Raw genomic sequence first — 25,740 nt, 5'->3', positions numbered from 1 at the left:
TAAAATTTCAGGGCATTTGGATTAGTGTAGAGTGAGTTATGACGAAATTACTGTAGCTGTTCTGCTTTGATCAGAATGCGAAAACTGCGTTGGTATTTGGCTGTTTTGACTGGAATTGGTTTGGTTTTTTGAAGTTGGTGTCTTCTGATGAAATGTAACTAGATGTCTTAGCTAACATATGCCTTTGGAATTTCGGCATTTGGACTTGTATGGACTGAGTTATATCGATTACAGTTTTCTGCGTTTTACAAACCTGTTTTGGTGAATCTGGTTTAGTATTTGGCACATTTGACCTAGTTGTGCTAGGAACTGGATTGACTGGCCTTCTCCAATATTGTAACCCTGTTTCTTAGCTTCGAAACGGTGGGTCTTACACCCCCATCCGATAACCGTAGTGAATTTGGTGCCATTACCGCATATTAAGGTCAAATACGGTTTGTGATCCTGTTTTGCAATTCTGGTTTAGTGTCTTGCATTTTTGACCTTGTTACATTCAAAATTGGACAAAGTTTCCTTCTTCAACATTGTAGCCCCTTAAGTCCCGGATATCCCTGTAAATTTTCAGGTTAAACGGATTAGTATATCCTGAGCTATAAACGAAATACTCAGACCTGTTTTGACCGTCAAATTCTGTTACGTTTTTGGACAGTTTATGACTGGAACTTTGGCTTCACGTTTGACTAGGTTACAAGCTGTTTGGGCTTGCGACCAAAACACCAAAATTATAGCTCTATATCAGAGCTTTCTAACGCCCTTGGAATTTCATGAATCGGATTTATAGAACCTGAGATATAGCCGAGCAAATAAGGCCTGCCCGTGAAAATGACCATTTTCTGGTCAGATCTGTTTTGGTCTTGATGACCAATTTCCGTTCCAAATTTGGATTGCCGACCTTCATGAAATTTGTTCCATTTGGAATGAACTATCTAACTGCCAATTTTCAGCTCTTTTGACCATGTGTAGCATAGAAAACAGTTTGCACTCAAAACTGACCATTTGTGCATTGGCCAGATTTCGTAAGCGATTGTGTTTGGTTCATTTGGGACTGAAGCCTCCAGTTTCAGTTCTGGATGTCTTCATAACAGTTGTTGTTCATCCTTTAAGCTTCGATATGGCGTTTCATACGCCTTAATCCGGTATTCGTAGCTCAACTTATGAGTAAATTAGAAACGAGTGTCAAATCTGCCGTTTCCGCTAACGGCCGTTTCCGTTTCCGTCCGTCATATGTACGTGCGCGTGTGCCGTTTTTGCCGTTTTGTTTGTTTGAGGCACGATAGTAGCCGTTTACGATATTATGTGACACAATCTCCTATTTCAGACGGTGGTGAGCTGGGCGGATCTGGTGGGGCCCACTACTAGCTGTTCATTTCGATCCGACTTCGTATTTTTGCTATTTCAGTTTCTGAGTAAGTATTCAGGCCAGTTTGATGTGTTTTCTTTGCTATGTGTTTGAGATATGTGAAAAGGGTGCTTAGGCGAGGGTGTACTTTATCGCACTCGAGCTAAACCCTAATTTGAATGTATAATTGTACTTGGCATATGTATATGAACCTTTTGGAACCAAAACCCTTGAGCTTGTGGCTCGGGGCGACTTTCGAGTAAAGTTTGTGAAGTTTGCAAAGTTTGTGAGTTCGTGGGCCCGATCTAAGACCTGTTTGGACTATTCGAGCCGGTTAGGGCTTGGTCGAAGTCAGTCCAACTTAGTCTGAGGTCACCAAGTTTGTAGGTTCATGTTATGAACCAATTTTGTGAATCCGGTTCACCGAGAAGGTGACCAAGTTTGTGACCCGAGCTTGTGACTCAAGCTCAAGTTTGTGATTTCGTTCGCCCGGGCAAGTTTGTGAGGTGACTGGCCAGTGAGGGTGATAAGGTGTCGGTGGGTGTACAAGTGAAGTCTACGGACCATTGAGTGTGGTCGACGGAGTGTCGGCAGGAGATCACGCATGGCATATGAATTGGCTTTGGAGCCACCTGTATCCTTATTATGTGATGTTACTTTTCTGCTTTTGCTTTACTCTTACTGTGTAACTGTTACGTGAAATTTATGCTTTCGCCCCTGTTTACTTACTAAGCATACAGCTTACCCCTTTCCATTTGTTTTCCTTAGCAGGGGCCGACGCGGGGAACTTTTGGCTCGTATACTAGTATAGTTAGATTGGCTTGTAATAGTTGAACAGTTAGGATGGTTGTTTTTTGTTTTGGTGGTTTGTATAAGGACCCTTCTTAGGGTCTATCTTCTGCTGGTTGTGGTTATAGTGTATTAGAGTGGTTTGACTCGAGACTTTTGAAGATGTAAATATAACTTTTGGGATTGTATATATATTGTATATAGTGCTCTTTCGATTTATCTAATTTTTTTTACTTTAAGTTTTGAGTCCTGGCGCGAGCTAGGCAGGCGGCCCGCCGATACCCTTGGGTTCGCCCTTGGGAGAAGTGGGGTCGTCACAATATATCACCAATCACACATACGGTTAATAAGCAATAAAATGCATCCAATTAGGCCAATATCCCTCAATCAAAGCTAATTAGAAGCTTAAGAGCCACCATTAGAAAAACCCCCAATTAAACCCTAGAAACAGGAATTCATTCCCCCAAGCGTAAATTTTCCGCAACGACCGCAATTAACATATAAAAGCTTCGTTTAACACCTTTCGGCATAATATCCATAACTAAAGCTACCCCTATCGGATTGGAATGAAATTTATACCATTTCGCAGCTAAGACAAGGACCTACAACTTTCATGAAGACCACTCAATCCAGTTCTCACCCTAACTAGGTCAAATTTACCAAAACAACTCCAGCTTTTCCAGTTCAAAACTCACTGTGAAATTCAACTAGCAGTCCTGATTCATTCACTCATATCTCAGCACACACAACTCCAATTCAGGTAATTCCAAAGCCATTTGAAAGCTAAGATACAAGGCTATAATTCTTAAGAATACATCATCAACCAATTCGGTAATAATCTGGGTTAAACTAACCACTTACAGAGGCTAATTTTCATTTTCGGACAGAAACAGGGTAGCAGGGGTATTTTGGTCTTTTCACAGGCTACGTTGCTCCGATTGAGCTGAAATTTTGTAAGCAACTATAAAACATCATTCTATACAACTTACATGTTTTGTACTAAGGCTAGTTCGGCCTCTAACAAGGTGAAATAGAACCGGGCAGAAGCAGGGCAGGTTATCATCCAAGCTGGAATTCATGTATTCAAGTGCTAATCCTCCACAAAACAACATCTAAAACAACTAAAAACCACTAATAAGCAATGAATTGAAGTAAAGAGGATGTTCTTGGCAAAATACCTTAAAACCACAAGAAAAGTAGTGGCTTGGAGCTTGTCCCTTCAAAATCACTCCACTCAATCCTTTAATCTACCTTAGTAAACAACTTTGATGGCGGGTTTTGCAAAAATTCTGGTTAGCATTCAAGATTGGGCAAGAAATTGAAGAACAAATGAAGTTTCTCTCTTGGTTTCTTTCCCTCAAGGTGGCCGGCCAAGGAAGCTTAAAATGGGATAGAAATTGGGTCACAATTGAAGTTTAGGAAAGTGAAATACTCTTAGTCAAAGTCCACTCACTAATCGGGTCGCAACACGTGGCGCCTCTAAGCTTTAATCTTATCTTCTTGTCTCTCCATACTAATTAATCTAGCTAACATCTAATTGTCTCTTAACACCTCGTAAAATAATATCACTTAATACAAAACTCCAACAAGTTGCCAAAATATAACGCAATTACCGCACTAGCGGGTCTCACGTCAATAATACACTTCAAATTAACGTACACTAACTCATATTAGGAAGATGATTTTAAAATTGTACTTACTTGTAAAAATGCATAGAAAATTTAATATTTTCAAGGAAAGGATAAAATATAGTCAAAGAAATAAAATATGCTGAGAAAATGTGAAAATTTTTGGGTCCTCACAAACCTTGCGTCTGATTTGGCTAAAACTGGAGCTTCGATTTGGTTGAAGCTTTGGTTTGGTTTGTTTTTGGTTGTTTGGGGTTTGTCTGCATATTGATTGATGAGCTTGCTAGTTTTGGTTTTAAAAGTGAAAAATCTGTCCGATGTTGAATGCTGTGAAAATGAGAATGAATGTGTGCATGTGTTCGGCTAGAAATGTTTCGGTTCCTCCTCGTTTCATGGTTTGGACTTTGATGGATCTGGTTTCATCATTGTCTCATGGCCGAAGGGGAGGATAGGATGTACAAAAAATGAATTCTTTGTCCATTTTCTTCGTTACTTTCTTCTTGCTACCTTTTCCATTCATTTTCGTTTCTAGCACTTGTTTCTTTAGGACTCGTTTCTTCTTTCTCAAAGGAGGGGAAGCATTGTTGTTTAATGTTTTATACCAGGATAGGAATGATTTAACATGGGTTTTGCTCCTTCAAAATAATGTTTTGATCTCATGGTTCGGCAAACCCATTTTATGATACTTGCTATGCTTGATGCAAGCTCACTTTCGCAGATTGTATGATGTCTGTTGGGGGTCTTGGGATAGATAAATTTTGTTGAAAATTGTTGAGAAAAATGGGATGAAGTTTAGCGGTACTTGGTTGGACGAATTTATGGTTTGTTCTTGTGAGTTTGCAAATGATTTAATATTAGATAGAGTTGCAGAAGGCTGTGGAATATGAATTACAGAAACATTCTTTTTTCGGCTGCAGAATTATGTTATGCTTCGAACCATGCATGCAATAGTTCTCAAAAGCTACATTTTAACCCCTTGTTTCTTGTCTAATTCTACTATGGCCTAAACAATTGGAAAAATCAATCAATTTGACCCCTCAAATTTTTTTTTTCCTTTCAATTGGATCCTAATTTTGTGAATATGGACTGTTTTAGTTATTTAAATGCTTTTGATGATTCAATTTATGCTTATTCCATTTTTTACGATTATTTGTCAATTAAAGCGATGCCTTGACCCTTTCTTTTATTTTGGAGGGCAAATAAGTGATTTCACTTCATTAGGGACCTAACTCAAGAGAGGTACACCTTATCCCTCATTTCTTACTTTATTTGACCCTATGTGCCTTATGTGACTTTATGTGTTCAATTGCATGCCTTCATTTTATTTATTTATTTATTCGCTTTATTTGTTTTAATTAAGTATATTTATTTCATTTTAGTTAAACTTTGATGAAGGTCACTCAGTCCAAATCCCAGCACAACTAAGTCAAAAATGCAGAAAACCAACCCAGAACCGTAATTGCAGGTTCCCAAATCACACAATGCTGTAATGAACACAACTCAGTCTATACAGGTCCAAATGCCGAAATTCCAAAGGCATATGTTAGATAAGACATCCAGCTACATTTCATCAGAAGACACCAACTTCAAAATCCAAACTAATTCAAATCAAAACACACAATTACAAGTGCAGTTCGCACATTCTGATCACCCAGAACAGCAACAGTAAAAACGGTATAAATCACTCTACACTACTCCAAATGCCCTGAAATTTTGCAGGCACTTCAAAATCATTAATACCTACAACTTTCATGTTTTGAGAAAATTCCAATTCGGCCTCTAACTATGACCTAAAATTTCGGACAGAATGTTCAACCAAGAACCCTAATTTTCCAGAAATTCTTCCAAATTCAAAATTGATTGCAATTATCACTAATTCACATCTACTAGAGTCATTTCCCCTCATTAACAACCATCATAGATGACCACAACATCACATTCATATTAAACCAGCAAATTCATCATAAAATGGAAAACTTCACCAAAACTCTTCAAATCAAGAATATGATAGCCAGCCTGTATAGACTGACTTGGACTGATTACAGTTTTGTGTGATTTGGGAACCTGCAATTACGGTTCTGGTTTGGTTTTCTGCATATTTGACCTAGTTGTGCTAGGATTTGGACTGAGTGGCCTTCTACATTGTTATAGCCCTGGTTCTTAGCTTCGAAATGGTGGGTCTTACACCCTAATCCGATAATCGTAGTGCAAGTTGTGCCAATACCGCAAAGTGATGTCCAAAACTGTTTTTCTGGTTTTGAGCTAAACCTTCATTTCCGGACCTTTTCCCTAGCTTGACTTGTACTAGTACTACTTGGAGCTTGCTGAATGGCTATTGGATGAACTCGTTGTTGTGTGTGTACCTTTGGGACTGGCTGAGGATATAATGAAGCCATGATGGCTGGAAAAGTTAGCAAATTCAGGGGAAGTGCTGTCCGAACTTTTAAAGGACTTGGTTGCTTTGCATTTGTGATCTAAGGCTTGGATTTGAGCAAGGCAATGCTATATGATGGATGGTTTCAGAGCCGTGGAGGTGAGTGACCTCAAACTACTTCTAAAGTTATTTTTGATCCGTTTCTTACATTATTTACTTTTGAACTGTTTCCAAAGTTACTTTTGAAATGTTTTCTTGCATATCATGCGTGCTGGCATGTGAGTGTGCCTTGTTTGCTATATTTCTTGACTTCATGACTTGTATTTTGGTTGATAACGTGTTAGCGCTTATAATGATTTCCAAAACGAGTTTTCGAGACGAGTGTGTACTTTATCGCACTCGACCTCGATAAATGTGAAATTTTCGATTGAAATGTTACTTGCGCATGAATGTAAGCCTTTTGGGCTGAACTGGCCATTGCCCCTTGTTACCGGTCGTCTTGAGCCAGAAGCGGACTCGGTCAGGCGATTAGGAACTTGGGTGAACGTTTGGTGTACTCGAGTATTACCTATGTAGGTTGGTGGAGCCTGGCCAAAAGCCAGGGACGGGGTGAATGAAATGAAATAAATGATCAAATGAGCGAGGAAATGTCAGGAGAATGAATGTATCCTTTCATGAATTTTATAAACCCCCTGTTTTGCAATTCTGGTATAGTGTCTTGCATTTTTGACCTTGTTACATTCAAAATTGGACAAAGTTTCCTTCTTCAACATTGTAGCCCCTTAAGTCCCGGATATCCCTGTAAATTTTCAGGTTAAACGGATTAGTATATCCTGAGCTATAAACGAAATACTCAGACCTGTTTTGACCGTCAAATTCTGTTACGTTTTTGGACAGTTTATGACTGGAACTTTGGCTTCACATTTGACTAGGTTACAAGCTGTTTGGGCTTGCAACCAAAACACCAAACTTATAGCCTTATATCAGAGCTTTCTAACGCCCTTGGAATTTCATGAATCGGATTTATAAAACCTGAGATATAGCCGAGCAAATAAGGCCTGGCCGTGAAGATGACCATTTTCTGGTCAGATCTGTTTTGGTCTTGATGACCAATTTTCGTTCCGAATTTGGATTGCCGACCTTCATGAAAGTTGTTCCATTTGGAATGAACTATCTAACTGCCAATTTTCAGCTCTTTTGACCATGTGTAGCATAGAAAACAGTTCGCACTCAAAACTGACCATTTGTGCATTGGCCAGATTTCGTAAGTGATTGTGTTTGGTCATTTGGGACTGAAGCCTCCAGTTTCAGTTCTGGATGTCTTCATAACAGTTGTTGTTCATCCTTTAAGCTTCGATTTGGCATCTCATACGCCTTAATCCGATATTCGTAACTCAACTTATGGGTAAACTAGAAATGAGTATCAAATCTGCCGTTTCCGTTTCCGTCCGTCATATTTACGTGCGCGCGTGTCGTTTTGCCGTTTTGCTTGTTTTGGGCATGTTAGTGGCCGTTTGTGATAAAATCTTCTATTTCAGACAGCGGTGAGCTAGGCGGAGCCGGTGGGGCCCACTACTAGCGAACGCGCGAAGCGATTTTGCTTTCGTACTACTTTTGGTATTTTGAGTAAGTATTCAGGCCAGTTTGATGTGTTTTCTTGGCTATGTGTTTGAGATATGTGAAAAGGGTACTTAGGCGAGGGTGTACTTTATCGCACTTATACCAACTGTGACGACTCCACTTCTCCCAAGGGCGAACCCAAGGGTATCGGCGGGCCGCCTGCCTAGCTCGCGCCAGGACTCAAAACTTAAAGCAATCAAACGAGATAGCTCGAAAGAGCACTATATACAATATATACAATCCCAAAAGTTATATTTACATCTTCAAAAGTCTCGAGTCAAACCACTCTAATATACTACAACCACAACCAGCAGAAGATAGACCCTAAGAAGGGTCCTTATACAAACCACCAAAACAAAAACAACCATCCTAACTGTTCAACTATTACAAGCCAATCTAACTATACTAGTATACGAGCCAAAAGTCCCCGCGTCGGCCCCTGCTAAGGAAAACAAATGGAAAGGGGTAAGCTATATGCTTAGTAAGTAAACAGGGGCGAAAGCATAAATTTCACGTAACAGTTACACAGTAAGAGTAAAGCAAAAGCAGAAAAGTAACATCACATAATAAGGATACAGGTGGCTCCAAAGCCAATTCATATGCCATGCGTGATCTCCTGCCGACACTCCGTCGACCACACTCAATGGTCCATAGACTTCACTTGTACACCCACCGACACCTTATCACCTCACTGGCCAGTCACCTCACAAACTTGCCCGGGCGAACGAAATCACAAACTTGAGCTTGAGTCACAAGCTCGGGTCACAAACTTGGTCACCTTCTCGGTGAACCGGATTCACAAAATTGGTTCATAACATGAACCTACAAACTTGGTGACCTCAGACTAGGTTGGACTGACTTCGACCAAGCCCTAACCGGCTCGAATAGTCCAAACAGGTCTTAGATCGGGCCCACGAACTCACAAACTTTGCAAACTTCACAAACTTTACTCGAAAGTCGCCCCGAGCCACAAGCTCAAGGGTTTTGGTTCCAAAAGGTTCATATACATATGCCAAGTACAATTATACATTCAAATTAGGGTTTAGGTCGAGTGCGATAAAGTACACCCTCGCCTAAGTACCATTTTCACATATCTCAAACACATAGCAAAGAAAACACATCAAACTGGCCTGAATACTTACTCAAAACGGAAATAGCAAAAGTAAGAAGTCGGATCGAAACGAACAGCTAGTAGTGGACCCCACCAGATCCGCCCAGCTCACCACCGTCTGAAATAGGAGATTGTGTCACATAATATCGTATACGGCTACTATCGTGCCTCAAACAAACAAAACGGCAAAAACGGCACGCGCGCACGTACATATGACGGACGGAAACGGAAACGGCCGTTAGCGGAAACGGCAGATTTGATACTCAGTTCTAGTTTACCCATAAGTTGAGCTACGAATATCGGATTAAGGCATATGAGATGCCAAATCGAAGCTTAAAGGATGAACAACAACTGTTATGAAGACATCCAGAACTAAAGGGCCAAGTACAATTATACAATAGGGTGTACTTTAAATGCAATCAATTATGGATTTGGATGGAAAAATGGAAAGTTAGGGTTTATAAAATCCCAATTCTGTCCGGTTTTGGATCATAGGGTTAGAGGCCGAATTGGACTTTGCTCAAAACCTGAAAGTTGTAGGTATTGATGTGTATAAGGTACCTGTAAAATTTCAGGGCATTTGGATTAGTGTAGAGTGAGTTATGACGAAATTACTGTAGCTGTTCTGCTTTGATCAGAATGCGAAAACTGCGTTGGTATTTGGCTGTTTTGACTGGAATTGGTTTGGATTTTGAAGTTGGTGTCTCTGATGAAATGTAACTGGATGTCTTAGCTAACATATTCCTTTGGAATTTCGGCATTTGGACTTGTATGGACTGAGTTATATCGATTACAGTTTTCTGCGTTTTGCAAACCTGTTTTGGTGAATCTGGTTTAGTATTTGGCACATTTGACCTAGTTGTGCTAGGAACTGGATTGAGTGGCCTTCTCCAATATTGTAACCCTGTTTCTTAGCTTCGAAACGGTGGGTCTTACACCCCAATCTGATAACCGTAGTGAATTTGGTGTCATTACCGCATATTAAGGTCAAATACGGTTTGTGATCCTGTTTTGCAATTCTGGTATAGTGTCTTGCATTTTTGACCTTGTTACATTCAAAATTGGACAAAGTTTCCTTCTTCAACATTGTAGCCCCTTAAGTCCCGGATATCCCTGTAAATTTTCAGGTTAAACGGATTAGTATATCCTGAGCTATAAACTAAATACTCAGACCTGTTTTGACCGTCAAATTCTGTTACGTTTTTGGACAGTTTATGACTGGAACTTTGGCTTCACATTTGACTAGGTTACAAGCTGTTTGGGCTTGCGACCAAAACACCAAACTTATAGCCTTATATCAGAGCTTTCACAAAATTGGTTCATAACATGAACCTACAAACTTGGTGACCTCAGACTAGGTTGGACTGACTTCGACCAAGCCCTAACCGGCTCGAATAGTCCAAACAGGTCTTAGATCGGGCCCACGAACTCACGAACTTTGCAAACTTCACAAACTTTACTCGAAAGTCGCCCCGAGCCACAAGCTCAAGGGTTTTGGTTCCAAAAGGTTCATATACATATGCCAAGTACAATTATACATTCAAATTAGGGTTTAGGTCGAGTGCGATAAAGTACACCCTCGCCTAAGTACCCTTTTCACATATCTCAAACACATAGCCAAGAAAACACATCAAACTGGCCTGAATACTTACTCAAAATACCAAAAGTAGTACGAAAGCAAAATCGCTTCGCGCGTTCGCTAGTAGTGGGCCCCACCGGCTCCGCCTAGCTCACCGCTGTCTGAAATAGAAGATTTTATCACAAACGGCCACTAACATGCCCAAAACAAGCAAAACGGCAAAACGACACGCGCGCACGTAAATATGACGGACGGAAACGGAAACGGCAGATTTGATACTCATTTCTAGTTTACCCATAAGTTGAGTTACGAATATCGGATTAAGGCGTATGAGATGCCAAATCGAAGCTTAAAGGATGAATAACAACTGTTATGAAGACATCCAGAACTAAAACTGGAGGCTTCAGTCCCAAATGACCAAACACAATCACTTACGAAATCTGGCCAATGCACAAATGGTCAGTTTTGAGTGTGAACTGTTTTCTATGCTACACATGGTCAAAAGAGCTGAAAATTGGCAGTTAGATAGTTCATTCCAAATGGAACAACTTTCATGAAGGTCGGCAATCCAAATTCGGAACGGAAATTGGTCATCAAGACCAAAACAGATCTGACCAGAAAATGGTTATCTTCACGGCCAGGCCTTATTTGCTCGGCTATATCTCAAAAACTCTCCAATACTAGAAAAATCATTTGAAAACGATATTTGCTCATAAACTTTATCTGGGAATTTTTCTAATCAAGAAAATGTAGAAAAGCGGGCATTAAACAAATAAACCCTAGAAAAGTAGAAAATTTCCGGGTTCTCAAACTCATTTTTTTTCGGGGCGTCACAATCTCCCCTCCTTAAAAGAATGTCGTCCTCGACATTCCCTGTTGTACCAATCAAGTCGAAACATCCCGCAAAAATCTCTCAAGAGTCAAATCAAACCCACAGTCCGGCATCCTAAACTTCAAGCCTAGGATACACTACAGAGATCTGAAGCCTAAGCTCTGATACCAATTGTCACGGCCCCACCTCCCCCTAAGGCGAACCAGAGGGTTCGGCGGGCCGCCTGCCCGGCTCTCGCCGGGACTCAGTCGCTCACTACAGTCCTCAACCCAATTACAATATAAATCTCAAAATTTCATCAAATTCTCCAATGATTACATATTACAAATGCAGCGGAAACTGATTCCAATCGTAGAACGTATACTTACATCCATATCAATTTCAAATATTTATACAAGACCAACTCGTACATAAAATAGATCCAAACTTAAACTGTACACGATATAAGCCATCCAGTCACGTGAATAAGCACTCCAAGCTTTTCTTCGCCTTGAGCCCTGTGGGGGGGAAAATAAAACATTTTTGGGGTGAGCTAGAAGCTCAGCGAGTAACCATTAAAATCAGTAATCAAATCGGTTTCACAATATTTCTTTTCAATGATGTCATAAATCAATGATGTCATAAATCAAATGATAAGTCCAGAAACGATTACAGCATTTACAAAACATTAAATATGGAGTATCAATAATTCAAGAAACATGTACAATGGAAAGCGATAGTAACATTCATGAAAGGATACATTCATTCTCCTGACATTTCCTCGCTCATTTGATCATTTATTTCATTTCATTCACCCCGTCCCTGGCTTTTGGCCAGGCTCCACCAACCTACATAGGTAATACTCGAGTATACCAAACGTTCACCCAAGTTCCTAATCGCCTGACCGAGTCCGCTTCTGGCTCAAGACGACCGGTAACAAGGGGCAATGGCCAGTTCAGCCCAAAAGGCTTACATTCATGCGCAAGTAACATTTCAATCGAAAATTTCACATTTATCGAGGTCGAGTGCGATAAAGTACACACTCGCCTCGAAAACTCGTTTTGAAAATCATTATAAGCGCTTAACACGTTATCAACCAAAATACAAGTCATGAAGTCAAGAAATATAGCAAACAAGGCACACTCACATGCCAGCACGCATGATATGCAAGAAAACATTTCAAAAGTAACTTTGGAAACAGTTCAAAAGTAAATTATGTAAGAAACGGATCATAAATAACTTTAGAAGTAGTTTGAGGTCACTCACCTCCACGGCTCACAATCCTCGTCCAATATAGCCAATTTCATCATTCAAGTCCTTTAAAAGTTCGGACAGCACTTCCCCTGAATTTGCTAACTTTTCCAGCCATCATGGCTTCATTATATCCTCAGCCAGTCCCAAAGGTACACACACAACAACGAGTTCATCCCATAGCTATTCAGCAAGCTCCAAGTAGTACTAGTACAAGTCAAGCTAGGGAAAAGTTCCGGAAATGAAGGTTTAGCTCAAACCAGAAAAATAGTTTTGGACGTCACTTTGCGGTAATGGCACAACTTGTACTACGATTATCGGATTAGGGTGTAAGACCCACCATTTCGAAGCTAAGAACCAGGGCTATAACAATGTAGAAGGTCACTCAGTCCAAATCCCAGCACAACTAAGTCAAAAATGCAGAAAACCAACCCAGAACCGTAATTGCAGGTTCCCAAATCACACAATGCTGTAATGAACACAACTCAGTCTATACAGGTCCAAATGCCGAAATTCCAAAGGCATATGTTAGATAAGACATCCAGCTACATTTCATCAGAAGACACCAACTTCAAAATCCAAACTAATTCAAATCAAAACACACAATTACAAGTGCAGTTCGCACATTCTGATCACCCAGAACAGCAACAGTAAAAACGGTATAAATCACTCTACACTACTCCAAATGCCCTGAAATTTTGCAGGCACTTCAAAATCATTAATACCTACAACTTTCATGTTTTGAGAAAATTCCAATTCGGCCTCTAACTATGACCTAAAAGTTCGGACAGAATGTTCAACCAAGAACCCTAATTTTCCAGAAATTCTTCCAAATTCAAAATTGATTGCAATTATCACTAATTCACATCTACTAGAGTCATTTCCCCTCATTAACAACCATCATAGATGACCACAACATCACATTCATATTAAACCAGCAAATTCATCATAAAATGGAAAACTTCACCAAAACTCTTCAAATCAAGAATATGATAGCCAGCCTGTATAGACTGACTTGGACTGATTACAGTTTTGTGTGATTTGGGAACCTGCAATTACGGTTCTGGTTTGGTTTTCTGCATATTTGACCTAGTTGTGCTAGGATTTGGACTGAGTGGCCTTCTACATTGTTATAGCCCTGGTTCTTAGCTTCGAAATGGTGGGTCTTACACCCTAATCCGATAATCGTAGTGCAAGTTGTGCCAATACCGCAAAGTGATGTCCAAAACTGTTTTTCTGGTTTTGAGCTAAACCTTCATTTCCGGACCTTTTCCCTAGCTTGACTTGTACTAGTACTACTTGGAGCTTGCTGAATGGCTATTGGATGAACTCGTTGTTGTGTGTGTACCTTTGGGACTGGCTGAGGATATAATGAAGCCATGATGGCTGGAAAAGTTAGCAAATTCAGGGGAAGTGCTGTCCGAACTTTTAAAGGACTTGGTTGCTTTGCATTTGTGATCTAAGGCTTGGATTTGAGCAAGGCAATGCTATATGATGGATGGTTTCAGAGCCGTGGAGGTGAGTGACCTCAAACTACTTCTAAAGTTATTTTTGATCCGTTTCTTACATTATTTACTTTTGAACTGTTTCCAAAGTTACTTTTGAAATGTTTTCTTGCATATCATGCGTGCTGGCATGTGAGTGTGCCTTGTTTGCTATATTTCTTGACTTCATGACTTGTATTTTGGTTGATAACGTGTTAGCGCTTATAATGATTTCCAAAACGAGTTTTCGAGGCGAGTGTGTACTTTATCGCACTCGACCTCGATAAATGTGAAATTTTCGATTGAAATGTTACTTGCGCATGAATGTAAGCCTTTTGGGCTGAACTGGCCATTGCCCCTTGTTACCGGTCGTCTTGAGCCAGAAGCGGACTCGGTCAGGCGATTAGGAACTTGGGTGAACGTTTGGTGTACTCGAGTATTACCTATGTAGGTTGGTGGAGCCTGGCCAAAAGCCAGGGACGGGGTGAATGAAATGAAATAAATGATCAAATGAGCGAGGAAATGTCAGGAGAATGAATGTATCCTTTCATGAATTTTATAAACCCTAACTTTCCATTTTTCCATCCAAATCCATAATTGATTGCATTTATCAACAATTCACACCTACTAGAGTTATTATAGTCCATTGCCAATCATCATACAAGGCCACAACATCCCATTCATTTTAAACCAGAAAATTCATCATAAAATGGAAAACTTCGTTACATTCTGAGCTAACATATGCCTTTGGAATTTCGGCATTTGGACTTGTATGGACTGAGTTATATCGATTACAGTTTTCTGCGTTTTGCAAACATGTTTTGGTGAATCTGGTTTAGTATTTGGCACATTTGACCTAGTTGTGCTAGGAACTGGATTGAGTGGCCTTCTCCAATATTGTAACCCTGTTTCTTAGCTTCGAAACGGTGGGTCTTACACCCCCATCCGATAACCATAGTGAATTTGGTGCCATTACCGCATATTAAGGTCAAATACGGTTTGTGATCCTGTTTTGCAATTCTGGTATAGTGTCTTGCATTTTTGACCTTGTTACATTCAAAATTGGACAAAGTTTCCTTCTTCAACATTGTAGCCCCTTAAGTCCCGGATATCCCTGTAAATTTTCAGGTTAAACGGATTAGTATATCCTGAGCTATAAACGAAATACTCAGACCTGTTTTGACCGTCAAATTCTGTTACGTTTTTGGACAGTTTATGACTGGAACTTTGGCTTCACATTTGACTAGGTTACAAGCTGTTTGGGCTTGCAACCAAAACACCAAACTTATAGCCTTATATCAGAGCTTTCTAACGCCCTTGGAATTTCATGAATCGGATTTATAAAACCTGAGATATAGCCGAGCAAATAAGGCCTGGCCGTGAAGATGACCATTTTCTGGTCAGATCTGTTTTGGTCTTGATGACCAATTTTCGTTCCGAATTTGGATTGCCGACCTTCATGAAAGTTGTTCCATTTGGAATGAACTATCTAACTGCCAATTTTCAGCTCTTTTGACCATGTGTAGCATAGAAAACAGTTCGCACTCAAAACTGACCATTTGTGCATTGGCCAGATTTCGTAAGTGATTGTGTTTGGTCATTTGGGACTGAAGCCTCCAGTTTCAGTTCTGGATGTCTTCATAACAGTTGTTGTTCATCCTTTAAGCTTCGATTTGGCATCTCATACGCCTTAATCCGATATTCGTAACTCAACTTATGGGTAAACTAGAAATGAGTATCAAATCTGCCGTTTCCGTTTCCGTCCGTCATATTTACGTGCGCGCGTGTCGTTTTGCCGTTTTGCTTGTTTTGGGCATGTTAGTGGCCGTTTGTGATAAAATCTTCTATTTCAGACAGCGGTGAGCTAGGCGGAGCCGGTGGGGCCCACTACTAGCGAACGCGCGAAGCGATTTTGCTTTCGTACTACTTTTGGTATTTTGAGTAAGTATTCAGGCCAGTTTGATGTGTTTTCTTGGCTATGTGTTTGAGATATGTGAAAAGGGTACTTAGGCGAGGGTGTACTTTATCACACTTATACCAACTGTGACGACCCCACTTCTCCCAAGGGCGAACCCAAGGGTATCGGCGGGCCGCCTGCCTAGCTCGCGCCAGGACTCAAAACTTAAAGCAATCAAACGAGATAGCTCGAAAGAGCACTATATACAATATATACAATCCCAAAAGTTATATTTACATCTTCAAAAGTCTCGAGTCAAACCACTCTAATATACTACAACCACAACCAGCAGAAGATAGACCCTAAGAAGGGTCCTTATACAAACCACCAAAACAAAAACAACCATCCTAACTGTTCAACTATTACAAGCCAATCTAACTATACTAGTATACGAGCCAAAAGTCCCCGCGTCGGCCCCTGCTAAGGAAAACAAATGGAAAGGGGTAAGCTATATGCTTAGTAAGTAAACAGGGGCGAAAGCATAAATTTCACGTAACAGTTACACAGTAAGAGTAAAGCAAAAGCAGAAAAGTAACATCACATAATAAGGATACAGGTGGCTCCAAAGCCAATTCATATGCCATGCGTGATCTCCTGCCGACACTCCGTCGACCACACTCAATGGTCCATAGACTTCACTTGTACACCCACCGACACCTTATCACCTCACTGGCCAGTCACCTCACAAACTTGCCCGGGCGAACGAAATCACAAACTTGAGCTTGAGTCACAAGCTCGGGTCACAAACTTGGTCACCTTCTCGGTGAACCGGATTCACAAAATTGGTTCATAACATGAACCTACAAACTTGGTGACCTCAGACTAGGTTGGACTGACTTCGACCAAGCCCTAACCGGCTCGAATAGTCCAAACAGGTCTTAGATCGGGCCCACGAACTCACAAATTTGCAAACTTCACAAACTTTACTCGAAAGTCGCCCCGAGCCACAAGCTCAAGGGTTTTGGTTCCAAAAGGTTCATATACATATGCCAAGTACAATTATACATTCAAATTAGGGTTTAGGTCGAGTGCGATAAAGTACACCCTCGCCTAAGTACCATTTTCACATATCTCAAACACATAGCAAAGAAAACACATCAAACTGGCCTGAATACTTACTCAAAACGGAAATAGCAAAAGTAAGAAGTCGGATCGAAACGAACAGCTAGTAGTGGACCCCACCAGATCCGCCCAGCTCACCACCGTCTGAAATAGGAGATTGTGTCACATAATATCGTATACGGCTACTATCGTGCCTCAAACAAACAAAACGGCAAAAACGGCACGCGCGCACGTACATATGACGGACGGAAACGGAAACGGCCGTTAGCGGAAACGGCAGATTTGATACTCAGTTCTAGTTTACCCATAAGTTGAGCTACGAATATCGGATTAAGGCATATGAGATGCCAAATCGAAGCTTAAAGGATGAACAACAACTGTTATGAAGACATCCAGAACTAAAGGGCCAAGTACAATTATACAATAGGGTGTACTTTAAATGCAATCAATTATGGATTTGGATGGAAAAATGGAAAGTTAGGGTTTATAAAATCCCAATTCTGTCCGGTTTTGGATCATAGGGTTAGAGGCCGAATTGGACTTTGCTCAAAACATGAAAGTTGTAGGTATTGATGTGTATAAGGTGCCTGTAAAATTTCAGGGCATTTGGATTAGTGTAGAGTGAGTTATGACGAAATTACTGTAGCTGTTCTGCTTTGATCAGAATGCGAAAACTGCGTTGGTATTTGGCTGTTTTGACTGGAATTGGTTTGGATTTTGAAGTTGGTGTCTCTGATGAAATGTAACTGGATGTCTTAGCTAATATATTCCTTTGGAATTTCGGCATTTGGACTTGTATGGACTGAGTTATATCGATTATAGTTTTCTGCGTTTTGCAAACCTGTTTTGGTGAATCTGGTTTAGTATTTGGCACATTTGACCTAGTTGTGCTAGGAACTGGATTGAGTGGCCTTCTCCAATATTGTAACCCTGTTTCTTAGCTTCGAAACGGTGGGTCTTACACCCCAATCTGATAACCGTAGTGAATTTGGTGTCATTACCGCATATTAAGGTCAAATACGGTTTGTGATCCTGTTTTGCAATTCTGGTATAGTGTCTTGCATTTTTGACCTTGTTACATTCAAAATTTGACAAAGTTTCCTTCTTCAACATTGTAGCCCCTTAAGTCCCGGATATCCCTGTAAATTTTCAGGTTAAACGGATTAGTATATCCTGAGCTATAAACGAAATACTCAGACCTGTTTTGACCGTCAAATTCTGTTACGTTTTTGGACAGTTTATGACTGGAACTTTGGCTTCACATTTGACTAGGTTACAAGCTGTTTGGGCTTGCGACCAAAACACCAAACTTATAGCCTTATATCAGAGCTTTCACAAAATTGGTTCATAACATGAACCTACAAACTTGGTGACCTCAGACTAGGTTGGACTGACTTCGACCAAGCCCTAACCGGCTCGAATAGTCCAAACAGGTCTTAGATCGGGCCCACGAACTCACGAACTTTGCAAACTTCACAAACTTTACTCGAAAGTCGCCCCGAGCCACAAGCTCAAGGGTTTTGGTTCCAAAAGGTTCATATACATATGCCAAGTACAATTATACATTCAAATTAGGGTTTAGGTCGAGTGCGATAAAGTACACCCTCGCCTAAGTACCCTTTTCACATATCTCAAACACATAGCCAAGAAAACACATCAAACTGGCCTGAATACTTACTCAAAATACCAAAAGTAGTACGAAAGCAAAATCGCTTCGCGCGTTCGCTAGTAGTGGGCCCCACCGGCTCCGCCTAGCTCACCGCTGTCTGAAATAGAAGATTTTATCACAAACGGCCACTAACATGCCCAAAACAAGCAAAACGGCAAAACGACACGCGCGCACGTAAATATGACGGACGGAAACGGAAACGGCAGATTTGATACTCATTTCTAGTTTACCCATAAGTTGAGTTACGAATATCGGATTAAGGCGTATGAGATGCCAAATCGAAGCTTAAAGGATGAATAACAACTGTTATGAAGACATCCAGAACTAAAACTGGAGGCTTCAGTCCCAAATGACCAAACACAATCACTTACGAAATCTGGCCAATGCACAAATGGTCAGTTTTGAGTGTGAACTGTTTTCTATGCTACACATGGTCAAAAGAGCTGAAAATTGGCAGTTAGATAGTTCATTCCAAATGGAACAACTTTCATGAAGGTCGGCAATCCAAATTCGGAACGGAAATTGGTCATCAAGACCAAAACAGATCTGACCAGAAAATGGTTATCTTCACGGCCAGGCCTTATTTGCTCGGCTATATCTCAAAAACTCTCCAATACTAGAAAAATCATTTGAAAACGATATTTGCTCATAAACTTTATCTGGGAATTTTTCTAATCAAGAAAATGTAGAAAAGCGGGCATTAAACAAATAAACCCTAGAAAAGTAGAAAATTTCCGGATTCTCAAACTCATTTTTTTTCGGGGCGTCACAATCTCCCCTCCTTAAAAGAATGTCGTCCTCGACATTCCCTGTTGTACCAATCAAGTCGAAACATCCCGCAAAAATCTCTCAAGAGTCAAATCAAACCCACAGTCCGGCATCCTAAACTTCAAGCCTAGGATACACTACAGAGATCTGAAGCCTAAGCTCTGATACCAATTGTCACGGCCCCACCTCCCCCTAAGGCGAACCAGAGGGTTCGGCGGGCCGCCTGCCCGGCTCTCGCCGGGACTCAGTCGCTCACTACAGTCCTCAACCCAATTACAATATAAATCTCAAAATTTCATCAAATTCTCCAATGATTACATATTACAAATGCAGCGGAAACTGATTCCAATCGTAGAACGTATACTTACATCCATATCAATTTCAAATATTTATACAAGACCAACTCGTACATAAAATAGACCCAAACTTAAACTGTACACGATATAAGCCATCCAGTCACGTGAATAAGCACTCCAAGCTTTTCTTCGCCTTGAGCCCTGTGGGGGGGAAAATAAAACATTTTTGGGGTGAGCTAGAAGCTCAGCGAGTAACCATTAAAATCAGTAATCAAATCGGTTTCACAATATTTCTTTTCAATGATGTCATAAATCAATGATGTCATAAATCAAATGATAAGTCCAGAAATGATTACAGCATTTACAAAACATTAAATATGGAGTATCAATAATTCAAGAAACATGTACAATGGAAAGCGATAGTAACATTCATGAAAGGATACATTCATTCTCCTGACATTTCCTCGCTCATTTGATCATTTATTTCATTTCATTCACCCCGTCCCTGGCTTTTGGCCAGGCTCCACCAACCTACATAGGTAATACTCGAGTATACCAAACGTTCACCCAAGTTCCTAATCGCCTGACCGAGTCCGCTTCTGGCTCAAGACGACCGGTAACAAGGGGCAATGGCCAGTTCAGCCCAAAAGGCTTACATTCATGCGCAAGTAACATTTCAATCGAAAATTTCACATTTATCGAGGTCGAGTGCGATAAAGTACACACTCGCCTCGAAAACTCGTTTTGGAAATCATTATAAGCGCTTAACACGTTATCAACCAAAATACAAGTCATGAAGTCAAGAAATATAGCAAACAAGGCACACTCACATGCCAGCACGCATGATATGCAAGAAAACATTTCAAAAGTAACTTTGGAAACAGTTCAAAAGTAAATAATGTAAGAAACGGATCATAAATAACTTTAGAAGTAGTTTGAGGTCACTCACCTCCACGGCTCACAATCCTCGTCCAATATAGCCAATTTCATCATTCAAGTCCTTTAAAAGTTCGGACAGCACTTCCCCTGAATTTGCTAACTTTTCCAGCCATCATGGCTTCATTATATCCTCAGCCAGTCCCAAAGGTACACACACAACAACGAGTTCATCCCATAGCTATTCAGCAAGCTCCAAGTAGTACTAGTACAAGTCAAGCTAGGGAAAAGTTCCGGAAATGAAGGTTTAGCTCAAACCAGAAAAATAGTTTTGGACGTCACTTTGCGGTAATGGCACAACTTGCACTACGATTATCGGATTAGGGTGTAAGACCCACCATTTCGAAGCTAAGAACCAGGGCTATAACAATGTAGAAGGTCACTCAGTCCAAATCCCAGTACAACTAAGTCAAAAATGCAGAAAACCAACCCAGAACCGTAATTGCAGGTTCCCAAATCACACAATGCTGTAATGAACACAACTCAGTCTATACAGGTCCAAATGCCGAAATTCCAAAGGCATATGTTAGCTAAGACATCCAGCTACATTTCATCAGAAGACACCAACTTCAAAATCCAAACCAATTCCAGTCAAAACTTACAATTACAAGTGCAGTTCGCACATTCTGATCACCCAGAACAGCAACAGTAAAAACGGCATAACTCACTCTACACTACTCCAAATGCCCTGAAATTTTGCAGGCACTTCAAAATCATCAATACCTACAACTTTTATGTTTTGAGTAAAGTCCAATTCGGCCTCTAGCTATGACCTAAAATTTCGGACAGAATGTTCAACCAAGAACCCTAATTTTCCAGAAATTCTTCCAAATTCAAAATTGATTGCAATTATCACTAATTCACATCTACTAGAGTCATTTCCCCTCATTAAAAACCATCATAGATGACCACAACATCACATTCATATTAAACCAGCAAATTCATCATAAAATGGAAAACTTCACCAAAACTCTTCAAATCAAGAAATAAATCATATGTTCCATTACTCAAGCTACTTCTAAGCATAACATAAACATCATTAGGTGTAGAAGAGTGTTCTAGCATCACTTACCAAGTAACAAGAGAGATAGGGATTGTGGACACCTTAACTCTTCAAAACAACTTCACCAAATCACTCACTATCACTAACTAAAGGGATTTTATGGAGTACTTGCAAGATCAAATGGTTGGATGGTTCACCTTGAGCAAGATTGGAGCTAAAACTTGAAGAGTTTCTTGCTTCCTTTTGGAGAGAGAGGGCCGGCCATATGAGGAGAAGAAATGGTGATTTTTGAGCAATTTTTCAAGATATTTAACCAAGTTTGGTCAAAAGTCAAAAAATGAAATAGTAATTCATAAATCTTCTCCAATGAAATGGTGACACTTGTCACCTCCATTAATGCATTCCTATCCTTTCTTTTCTCTCTCACATCAATCATTTCACACACTCTACTTATCTCTTAACACCCGATAAATTTTACACAGTATCCGGAATTTAATCTTATTGACCGAATTTTTCCGAACTTTTCGCACTAGTGGGTCCCACGTCCTTTATAAACTCTTAATTTCTCAAAAACTCTCCAATACTAGAAAAATCATTTGAAAATGATATTTGCTCATAAACTTTATCTGGGAATTTTTCTAATCAAGAAAATGTAGAAAAGCGGGCGTTAAACAAATAAACCCTAGAAAAGTAGAAAATTTCCGGGTTCTCAAACTCATTTTTTTTCGGGGCGTCACACATAAGCACACACAAGCAATAGAGGAAACCAGAAAAATCCGGAAATGGAACTAGCTTTAACCCTGAAAAAAATAGTTTTTGACGTCATTTTGCGGTAATGGCACCAAAGGCAGTACGATTATCGGATGAAGGTCCAAGACCCACTGTTTCGAAGCTAAGAGATAGGGCTACAATAGTACAGAAGGTCACTCAACCCAGTTTCAAGTGTAACCAGGTCAAAAATGCAATTTACTACACCAGAACCGCAAAAACAGATTTACAGAACGCATTCTAGTGTAAATATCATAAATCAGCCTACTTAAGTCCAAATCTAGAAATTACAAAACCAGATGAAAGCTAAGAAACAGGGGTACATTTCATCAGAAGACCTCAACAACCAATTCGGAAGCATTCCTAGCCAAAATAACCAATTACAGAAGCAATTCCCAAATTCGGGTAAAACCAGGACAGCAAGGGTAATTTCGACTTTTCTCAAGTTACGCTACTCCGATTGACCTGAAATTTTGTAGACACCTCTAAAATATCATTCCCTAAAACTTTCATGTTTTAATCCAGGGCCAATTCGGCCTCTAACTATGAGCTACAAAACCGGACAGAATGAAGAACAATGAAACCCTAAGTTTTCAATTTCTTTCCAAAACAGCTATTGCTTGCAATTAACCACTTTTTCCACCTCCTAGGTCCCTTACATACCATTTCCAATCATCATACATAGCCACACAATCATATTCATATTAAAACAGAAAAATCCCCAATAATTACAAAACTTCATCAATTCAACCAAAAATCACAATATAATCCATAAAGTTGCATCTTATACCTCCACTAAGCATAAATTAAGCATCATTAGAGGGAGGAGAGTGGTTCTTCATAACTCACCTTAGAAACGAGAGAGAGAGAGCAACAAGTCCTCTTAGCTTTCCAAACAACTCCACCAAACCCCACACAAACACTCACTTAAGGTTTTCTATGGAACAAAAGTAAGAGTAAGTGGTTGATTAGTTGAATTTGAGCAAGATGGAGGCAAGAATTTGAAGAGTTTTCTTTCTTTCTTTCTTGGAGGAGAGGTCCGGCTATGAAGAGCAAATTTTGAGTGAATTTGTGGTCAATTTTGAGTTATTTTAACCAAATGGTAAAAGTGGGAATAGTAGTCAAAAAGTGCCACCAATGTCCAAGTGACACTTGTCACTCTATTAATGCATCTCTATCCCTTTGTTCCCTCTCACAACAATCCAAATTGCAACCTCTACGTATCTCTTATGTGACGCCCCACATCTCCCTAAGGCGGACCAAAGGGTATCCGCGGACGCCTGCCCAGCTCTCGCCAGGACTCAAGCAATTCCATTCAATTTAAAACCGAATTAAGCACTTCGATGAGAGCAACATGAATACAATAATGCGGAAGCGTTCAAGCTTAATAAGTCACTTAATGTATAACCAGTACATCGGGTAATCATGAAACGACTTCAATTCCAAGTACACATCAGGGCCCAAACATTTCAAGTTTACAATTTCCAAAAGTACAACCCAAACCAGGGCCTAGTCAAAATATATAACAGGAGTCTTAACAAAATTACAACGGATGGTTTCTCCATATTTCTCCAAGAGTCGGTCCTGTTAAGGAAAACAAACTATAGGGTGAGCTAAACGCTCGTGAGGCCAAGAACACACATGCAAGCACGTAATCAAATAACAATCCCAACTTTAATAAATAAAGCCATGTCTTTTCAATAATCAATCTCTCAAACAGGAAAAGTAATCAGAAACAATTCAAGGATATAGTAGCTCTCAGGAGCTAAGTTCCACTCGATCTGTCGATGTCATTCGTATACTTTCCCGCATTGACCCTCCTGTCAACCGGGTCGGTATTTCCATTTCCGTAGATCACCACTTGCTTTCCTCCGTCCACCGTACACCCCAAGGGCCCACAAGTCTATTATTGGGCGATACTCTACGAGTATGCCAAGCAAGACCTCTTATTAGGTCGAGCTTATGTGTATCTCATGGCTCGTCCAAATCCCCGACCAAGCCCATTGCTGGCTCGAGTCTAAGGACGGCCTATGAGTTTGGGCGTCCCCCATTCATTTGAAAGTCGAGGAGGTTCACTCCAACGACACGAGCATTCATGACATAACATTGCATTTCATTCATTCATTCAATACATTCCATTCATTCATTTGAAATTAGAACGAGTGCGATAAAGTACACACCCGCCCTTATTTTGAAACTTTCAACAAATACCACAATTAAGCAAGTATCAAAATTCACACACTTGACACTCACCGAGCAATTCAATAAGAATTATTTTCCGGAAGTTCAAGTGTCCGCGGTGAGATCCTCTTGAAGGTCTCCTTGCGCGCCTGGCAATTTAATAGTGGATAATCACACAATTAACCCACTTATCAAGAAAGATTGTACACTAGTACAATCTAAGAATTATTTTGCAAAAAGGAACCTCAATTATACGTAAATCGAGGTTCAACTTGCCTTTTATCATGTACAATATTATTTGAGTTTTGATCATGAAAATCGTAAACAAAACGTTTAAGAACATCAAAAGAATAAAGAGTTTTCGAAAAACTCTATTTCTTTGAAATTGGAAAATTTTCAGTTTTATCATGAATCTTTGAAAAATCATAACTCGCTCGGTATAAGTCGAGAATTGGAAAACTTTATACCGTTGGAAACCTCTTAGAGAGTACTATAAGTTCCTAGAAGACACTTTTCCACGAATCGAAGTGGAAAGTGATCAAAAATGGGCTTGAAGACGCAGCTTCAGTTTACAAGGCAGAATGAAGTTGGTTTTTGGCCAACTTTGAAAATTCGGCACGATTCGCACGTTGCAAACCGGCCTCTGAAATTTTCAGCTCAATTAGTGTTGCAAGTGAAGTGTATGACAAAACAAGCGGATCAAGAATCGGAGTTTCGAGTACCGAGATACGGTAGCCCGAAGTTGGGGAAATTCAAGACTGGATGAGAATTTTCCAGATTTGAACCTCTAACTTTAGTAATTCAATTGGGTATCGAAACGAACTTGAATCAGCACCAAAATTGGCAGTATTTCAATAGCATATGGAAAGTATCTCTCTATCGAATTTCGGGGAAAAATACCTTCGGCAAGGTAGTTAATGAGCCAACCGAAGTTCAAGAAAATTCCTAAGGCATTCTGCCTTTGACTTTCATTTTCCGAATTTCCAATCGTTTAACCAAGAAAGTTGTCCAACCATGGTTCATTTGTAAAATAAGGGTCTAAGATACACCCATAATATCTTTGGTAGTGTTTAATATCAAAACATCAACTAACAAGTTCACTACAAGATTTGGT

Source organism: Coffea arabica, chromosome 8e (assembly GCF_036785885.1).
Source record: "Coffea arabica cultivar ET-39 chromosome 8e, Coffea Arabica ET-39 HiFi, whole genome shotgun sequence".
In the NCBI taxonomy this organism is placed as follows: Eukaryota; Viridiplantae; Streptophyta; class Magnoliopsida; order Gentianales; family Rubiaceae; genus Coffea; species Coffea arabica.
The sequence above is the reverse complement of the archived record's forward strand: the minus strand, read 5'-3'. Positions refer to the sequence as shown.